Raw genomic sequence first — 8,057 nt, 5'->3', positions numbered from 1 at the left:
TATGAAGCTCGGCCTCCTCCGTCATCCCAGTGTTGGGGTTTAACTCATCATAGTAAAAATGCTCTCAAAATAATTTATTATGGTTCAAAAATGGTTTACAAATGATGAGAAGAAGAGAAAATGGTGTAAAACTGTAATCTGCGACGCACAAAAAGCGTCACAGAATGAACGATAAAAGACAAGTGCTGCTGCTGTTTAGACTGCGCTGCGACCCACGGATGTGCGTCCTAGACACTGTTCATAAACGACTGTCCTTGCGAGTCCGTTCTTCGTGTTCTAGGTGTTCTTCATCATCATCAGCAGCAGCAGCAACAGAGTTTCATCAACTCTTGATTTCTGCTTATCTGGACCTCCTCTCGACTCCAAACTCTCGACCCCTCTTCCCAATTACCGATACTTGTATTTATAGTGTTTTGGAGCAAGAAATCCGACCATTGATTGCGTATATTTTCTCTTTAATTCGATTATTCTTTGCTGCCCAAAAATGAGAATACTTACCATTTATAGAATTTCCACACGTTAACTCGCTCCCAAAACGCTCCAAATTAGTTTCTTCATGCCTCAGAAGCTTTCCCGCACCTCCACATCACTCCATGCACAGAAGAAACACACTTGAGCTCGTGTTCAGTGTGTGTTGCTCTGTTTTGAGTTTGGTGAATCGAACCGAGAATTCCAGCCTAAATTGAACGATTATGACACCCATACTGTGTTCCTTAAGCTATATCACATCTTCCTACCAAGTTTGAGCCATTGAATCACACCACAACACCTTCATTTTGTCGATTGAAATTATGCCAGTTGATGAACCAATTTTCCCGCCAATTTTATTTTTTCAAATCGTGAAGAAGGTGTCCCCTTAGCAAACAGTGGTGTCCCCTTAGTAATTAGGTTACCCCTTATCCAAAAGCGAGAGTCCGAATAACACTTGTCCTCCGGGTGCCAAAATCAACTTTTCGAGCCGAATTTTCCAAAAATGTTTATTTCCTAAAAATACATAAAAACACAATATTAATACAAAAATAGAGTTCCAACAATACGGACATTGAGGACAAATTAGACACAAAAATGTGTCTATCACAAGGCGTAACTCAGACTTGAATCTCCTCCATGGACCAGCACCGTCCTTCAGAATATTTTCATTTGATGTCTCACGTACATCAAATTCATCTTGGAAAGACAGAACAAATTAATTCCTTACTGATTTGCAACAATGATAAAAGAAGTTAAATGGCGAGTGAAAAAAAATCATGTCTCGAGTAATTATTGTACCTTCAGGGTTTTCCAAATATCATCCATATACTTTGGAGCACAACATCCCAGCTTTTATATGAAATAGGCACATGTGTGCGAAGCCAAGGCACCTCTCCGGTGACCTAATGTTGTTGCGTTCCTGGATACTGGTTGTCCATATTCATTGAACTCTACAACTGCCATAGCCTGTGAAATTCAAACATAGAAATAGGAAAACCAAACAGAGCTAAAAGAGAGCATCCACGTTAACAAAAGAGAGCTACCTAACACCTCAAAAATAAGTGATCAAACAAATAAAACCAAACAATTCACGAAAAGATGGCAGTCATTGTATATATTGTTGGGTAAGGTAAAACACATCACAACTGTTTCAGTTCAAACTATATAATCAGTAATGAGCAGTTTTTTCAAATTCTCATTGTCAGTAAGAACTGATTGAAAATATGTAGGAACTTCAAATTTATCTACTGAAGATGTTAACCGCTATTGTGAGTGCAACACCACGGACCATCCCTCTTTAGTAAGATCCTTCGAGTAGAACACTTGAGTAGCTTCAGATGCAAGGATAAACGGATCATCCAACACTGTATTTATGCTTTTCATTTTCTACAAGTTGACCTTTATAACCTTTGAAACTGCATCAACTTTGCAAGCATTCTTATCTCCAACACTAACCCAATCACAGTAAAAAATAATTTCTTCAAATTCAATATAGTTCAAGTTGATTATATCTTTAATGACGTCATAATAAGTTATTTCTGCTTCCTCGGTCGACTTTGCAGTCTTGTAACAAATTTCATTGGCACACCGATGTTCTGTGATACATTCTTAACCCCAGAACTTAGTTTGCTAAAAGTAAACACATTTACTTGGTATTTCTTATATGATTGTGCCTTGAAGAGTGGTCCTTGCACGAGTCTCCAAAGTGTTGAATCAGTTTCTTTGGCTTTTAATAATTGCTATACAGCATGGCAGAGTCGATATCACAACCAAAACCATAACAAGTTGTATTCAAACCACTACTAAAAGCTTTACGGTAACACATTACCTCATCGCGCAACCATAGATGAAAACTCTTTGAGGTCTGACCATTAGACGTGTCACCGATAACATAAGAATCATACTTCCTACAACCAATACCGATTCAAAGACTATTAGATGATGCAAACATAATAATCAGACATCAACTCAATGTTAACTAACAAAAACATTCTACTAAAATGCACTAAGTCACCATCATGCTACTAGACTCTAGCATGAATATTTTTCATTTATGCTGAGGAGGACTAAACAGAATTTAGACTTGAATAGACATAAAGAGTTAAGTAAAAGTTACCTTTGCTAGTCATCTATTCCAACATACTTAGATAGGATCCAGTTGCGGCACTATTCAAATTGTGCTTGAGTCAGAGTAATACTCATTCCAGAACTAAGAGGTATCTCATCGGCACCATCATAGTCGTCATCCAAAAAAGCCTGTCGAGTATGTTTATGAGTACCATCACCATCATATGACACGTCCTCCATAAGGTATAATCTAGCTTCTCGTAACACATACCCTCTTGCAATGAACCCCTCAATGTACCTTTTATTGTGCACCAATCCTTTAAAACCTTTCATTAACCTACGAGAAAAGTTAACAGATCAGTAAGGATGATTAATAGTTCAATAATACTAATTGTCAACTTAAAAATTAAACAACAAAGTAAGGGGTTGTTTTTACCTCTCAAAGGGGTACATCCACCTAAATCTGACCGGACCGCAGATTAAAGCTTCATAGGCCAGATGAATCATTAGGTGGATACTAATAACAAAAAAATATGAGGAAAATAATTTTCCATTACCCACATTTCTTCCACCAGACTAGCTTTCGCTTTTAGAAGTCCATCTATATTGATAACCTTTGCGCACAAAATGTTGAAAAATATACTAATACGGAGAAGAGAAACTCGTAAATCTTTAGGTAATGAAGTCGCAATATGAACTAGCAATGGAAACAGAGATTGCATCATTACATGGTAATCGTGTGACTTGAAATTCTTTAACTCCGGTGGACTAATGCTCATACAATTGCGAATATTGGAACAGAAGCTAGAAGGCTCCCTTAATTTCTTCAGCATTGTACAAAAAGATACTTTTTCATCTTTTGTTAAGGCAAACGATCCATCTTCCGTTGTTGTTTTACCAAATGCACTATCCTCTTTCACCCATAACCGCTTTTTAATACCCATAGATTCCATATCTTTACGTGCATTTACACCATCTTTTGACTTACTATTAATCATGAGAGTGTTAACAATATGCTCAGTTATGTTCTTTTCTGTATACATAACATCTATACAATTACGGACTGCGTTAAATCACCAATTCAGAAAATCATGAAGTATGGACCTACGAGAAAATAGCGAGTGGTCAGAAACATCTTCATCGGCACCCTGTTGCAAACTATCCGCTTCTGCTTCTCTTTCACGTTTCTTTGTTGGTGGTTTACCCTTACTGTAAGGACCCTCAAGCTCGTCCACGCTATTAGCCTAGTCAAGTGACGAATTAGACGATAATAACTCGATTAGTTTAACACGAACGTTAATTTGTAGGAACTAATCTAACAACGATTTATATACGCCGGTACCATTTATTAAGTCTCGAAAAGTTATGCAGAGTGGACTACTCGAACGTGCCAATCGAATACCGGACGAGGAAGATATCACTGGATTAGTACAAAGGGTAAAATCGTCATTTCAGAATAAGCACTTTTAATGTAACTCAGACACGTCGTGGTTGTCTTATCGAAGCAAGTGGTTGTCCTATATTTTCTTTGGTTTTATCACCAAAACCCCTTGCGAGAAGAATTCATTTATCTTCTTTTCTTTTATTTCTTCTTCTTCTTCTTCTTCTTCTTTCTTCTTCTTCTCTGTTTCTCTTCCTCTCCTTCTCTTCCGCGAAACATCGATGTTCTTATTATTAACTCCCCGTTTATGAGCTTGTTAATTGATCCTAGAATTAAGCTGTATGTGTGGGTCTGCGGTTGTAGTTGTGAATTCGGTTTTTTTTCATTCCGGGGACATGCGTAGAGGGTGCGGTCTGAGAATATTTGTCCAGTGGTGGTATTGCGATTTGAAGAGGCTTACCGTTCTTTGTTGTGGTTTCTGCCTTGGCTTCTGCCTCAAGATAGGTTCTGCTTCCGCTGCACTGGTGGAGTTGGTTGTGTTAGTTGAGGAGGAGTGATGTGGTGTTGCTGCGGCTGTGGTGGTGATGATATTGGTGTTACAGGAGGGATGTGTAATGATTGTGGTTCTGTAATTGTTGTATGGTCTGCCTTGAAGTTGTGTATATGTTTGTGTTACTGTTGGAGCGTTTGCTTGCGTCTCTTGGGTGACTGTTCCGGATTACAAGTTGAGCTGGAGCCGATTAGCGCTACAAGGATTTTATTGCAGGTGATGGTGATTAACTGAGTTGTTGAGTTATGCTGTTGGAATTGATATTAAGTTTAGGGAACTGAAATGAGCAGTGTGGCTTGAGAAGATGTGTTGAATGTCTGATTATGGGAATGATCACAGGTGCAAGAAAATGGATGTGGAGTTGTAATTGTAGTTTGAGTTATTGTTTGTTAGAGTTTGAAGTTGAGCTGATCTGAGTTATGGCTTAGTACTGCAATTGCAGGTAAAGCTTAAATTACAATTGTACTTTGAATTTTGGAATTCTGTTAGAATGAATGAATTATTTGTGTAATGAATAGAGTTAGGTTGATTATGTTCTTGTAACTGCAATAGAGTTAGGTTGTTAATCATCCCAGTCAGTCTAGCTGACTCACCTGAATCAGTTTTAGTGACTGAGTTAACCCAGCTTGACTCCTTGACCATAGCTGACCTGACGTTGACCATACTTTGACTCCTTTGACTGACGTCGACTGTTAATGGCCGTTAGCGACTGTCCATTGACCAAACGTTGACCGTTAGTTGACCCAGTTATCTAGGCCTTGTGTAGTGGGCCGAGTTTAGTAGGTTTGGGCTTAGACTTAGTATTCTTATTTTGTTTGTTTGAATCCTTATGGTCCGAATTAGCCTTTGACTTCTTCTACAAAGTTGTAGATGTTCATGAGACTTAGCTATTGGACTATAGAACCAACCTAATTGAATTAGTAAACCTTAGACTAGCTAAAGGTATAGAATGAAACGGTGTAGAGTCATAAACGGGATTAGAATTGTTAGATAGACTTGTATGATTCTTGTATGAGCCATTTTGACTAGGTTCTTAGAGTTATTGTGTGATTAACAATTAGTCTATTTTAACAACGATCGATTCAAAGGATGAACCAGTGGATCGTGGATCTCGAGGTAGGCGTGGCTTGTCATCAAAAGAGGTGAGAATACATTCGACTCTTTTGTAACCATTGTTGTTTCTTTTACAAAAGTCTTTGTTTAATAAACTTATGCATTGTCAGTTTATGCATTCCATGCTTTATTTAAGTTGCATTATGATTACTCTGTTGATTCTGTTAATCTTTTTATGGTTTGGAAAGGACCTGTAATGTTGCGTTGTCAATATGAATTGTTATGGGAAATGAGAATTTCCATGCGTGGTATATAGGATACGCTCCTTCACATTTATACCTACATTTTATTGCTTAGAGTGGGTCATCATGGTCTTGGTGATATCAATAGCTATTGAGTGTGATTAGCTAGAATATTATACATTGTTTGAGGAAGGAGTTTGTCCATATACATGTTTGTTTATTTCAGTGAGGATAGGCTCTTTCGCATTTATACCTACATGAATTCAGCTTTTATTGCTTAGAGTGGGTCATCATGGTTTTGGTGATATCCATATCTAATGAGTGTGGTTAGCACAAGTATTATACATTGTTTGAAGAAAGAGCTTGTCCATATTCATGTTTGTTTATTTCAGTGACTTGGTCACTTTTAATGTTTGGGAAAACATTATTGTTTTCTAAATCTTGCCATGATTACTTAAAAGTTAAATGTTATTCCTGCGGGGCACCCCTTTTAGGGATGATATGCTCGCCCATTCCCACTTTCAGTTTCAGAGACATATCAGAGTTGCGCAGCGAAAACTTCAATAGTTGGATAACTTCTACTATGTTTATTATATTGTTTATTGTATCTGTAAACCTAATGACTAATGTATATGTATCATTTGAGAGAACTTCTTATATATATATATATATATATATATGTTTCAGAGCGGGTTAGTTTTGGGTTAAGTTTTATAGCACATTTCTTAGTTGAATGCTTAAATATTTGATTTAGATTTCTAGTGCCTCTATTTTTTAGTTAATCTCTTGGATTAGTCAGCTGCTAGCTTAGGGGGGGCTACACTTACCCTGTTTGCTTTTCATATCTTTCACCATCTCTTGAAATTGCAATCCTGTTAGTGGACATGGAGCTTTACCATCTTTTACCCCTCCACTAAAATTTGTTTTGTCAAATCTGTACTTGTGTTGGGATGGAAGCCATCTGCGGTGTTCCATATAACATATCTTCTTACTATACGTCAGCCACTCTGAAACTATTACTTCACCACAGGTAGGAGACGCATAATACCCATAAGTTACATATCCATCTAGAGTCCCAAATGCCGGAAAATCATGAATGGCCCATGACAACCTTGCCTTCAACAGAAATTCAGAGTTCGTGAAGCTGTCGAATGTCATAACACCAACATTCCATAAAATTTTCAACTCCTCTATCAATGGCTGTAAGTAGACATCAATAAATTTACCTGGTGCTCTCGGACCTGATATCAACAAACATAACATGGAGAATTCACGCTTCATACACATCGAAGGAGGAAGGTTGTATGGACACAATATCGCCGGTCAACAACTGTATTTCAGAACAAAGCATCCATTTGGATTGAAGCCGTCAGTTGTTATCCCAAGAGTAACATTCCGTGCTTTCTTATCAAATTCAAAACAAAAATTATACGCACACCGCCAAGCTGTAGAATCCACCGTATGATGCATGACATTAACATCTCTCTGTGTTCTAGAATGCCAAAGCATTGCCTTTGATATCCATGGTATATTATAAAGTCTTTTCATCCTTGCAATTATCGGAAAATGCATTAACATCTTTTACGCAACTTGCGTAAGTTTTCTCTCATCATTAAAAACTCTTACGTACCGAGGTCTTGATATACAGACACTTCACCAATGAACTATTATCCTTCCAATAAAGTATACAGTCATTTACACAAGCATCATAAGTCACATAATCCATCCCAAGATTTTTAATAATCTTCTTGATATCTGGATACTTACATGGTAGGGTGTTACCTTCAGGAATCAACTCTTTCATCAATTCTAATATTGGGGTAACACCATTGTCTGAAATTCCATACTGAGTCTTTATGTTGTTCACCATTATCGCAGCGTACATTACTGACTTTTCATTAGGACATGAAGGATATAATGGTTATCTTGCCTTCTCAGCCGCTCTTTTTCTGACCACACCTGCTGGTTCCAACATTCTCATCCAACCCTACTGTAACATTCTCATCAACACCTGGTGTAACATTCTCATCAACTCCTGCTTCTACATTCTCATCCATCCCTTCCCTAATGTTCTCATCCATGTCTGTGGTAATATTCTCATCCAAACCTGCTGTAACATCATCATTATCTGCTACACATTCAGTTGTAGTGTTATGTGTTAATCGTGTTGCTTATACTAAACTTTACACATGATAGCGCCATGATGTGTACACCTCATGCATACCATGTTTTAGAAAATGCAATGAGATCTCACTCAGTGTAACTAAACCTTTACCATTCATACAACGATGAA

The 8,057-nt window shown here is 37.6% G+C and overlaps 1 long non-coding RNA gene across 2 annotated transcripts; it reads left to right on the top strand.

Moving 5' to 3' along the window:
• The first annotated feature begins 4,661 nt into the window (after positions 1-4,661).
• Positions 4,662-7,245, top strand: LOC113304850. 2 transcript variants are annotated; one of them, XR_003338448.1, is made up of 3 exons: positions 4,662-4,911; positions 5,558-5,611; positions 6,795-7,245. It is a non-coding gene; the product is annotated as an uncharacterized LOC113304850 (long non-coding RNA). The 2 variants fall into 2 exon arrangements; XR_003338447.1 differs by lacking the exon at positions 6,795-7,245 and having other exon boundaries at positions 5,558-5,732.
• Positions 7,246-8,057: the final 812 nt, after the last annotated feature.

The sequence above is a fragment of the Papaver somniferum genome, chromosome 8, assembly GCF_003573695.1.
Source record: "Papaver somniferum cultivar HN1 chromosome 8, ASM357369v1, whole genome shotgun sequence".
Taxonomy (NCBI): domain Eukaryota; kingdom Viridiplantae; phylum Streptophyta; class Magnoliopsida; order Ranunculales; family Papaveraceae; genus Papaver; species Papaver somniferum.
The sequence above is the reverse complement of the archived record's forward strand: the minus strand, read 5'-3'. Positions and strand labels throughout refer to the sequence as shown.